The sequence below is a fragment of the Bison bison genome, unplaced genomic scaffold, assembly GCF_000754665.1.
Source record: "Bison bison bison isolate TAMUID 2011002044 unplaced genomic scaffold, Bison_UMD1.0 scf7180017845579, whole genome shotgun sequence".
In the NCBI taxonomy this organism is placed as follows: Eukaryota; Metazoa; Chordata; class Mammalia; order Artiodactyla; family Bovidae; genus Bison; species Bison bison.
The window spans coordinates 15,076-15,523 of record NW_011476152.1 but is presented as its reverse complement, the minus strand read 5'-3'; positions in this window follow the sequence as shown (position 1 = coordinate 15,523).

The following is a 448-nucleotide window of genomic DNA, read 5'->3' as shown; positions in this document are numbered from 1 at the left end:
ATCAGCATCATCAGCCTTCTCTTTCCTTGTTTATCCTCTGTCTAGTTGTTTTATGCATTATTTAATGTGAGGTATTAAAATCTCCAGCAATTATTGCTGAATTGTCCATTTCTCCCTTTCAGTTCTGCCTGGTTTTTTTTGTTTCAATATGACTCTGTTGTTAGGTGCATATATGTTTATAATTGTTAAATCTTCTTGATAGATTGACACTTTTATCAATATAAAATGTCCTTTTTTATCTCTAGTAACAGTTTTTGTTTTAAAGTCTATTTTATCTGATGTTAGTATAGCAATGCTAGTCCTCTTTTGGTTACTGTTTGCATGGTAAATCTTTTTCCATTCATTTACTTTCAACTTATTTGAAAGTATAGTTCAACTTGTTTCTAAAGTGTATCTCCTGTAAATAGCATATATTGGGTCATGTTTTTCATCTGTTTTGCTTATCTCT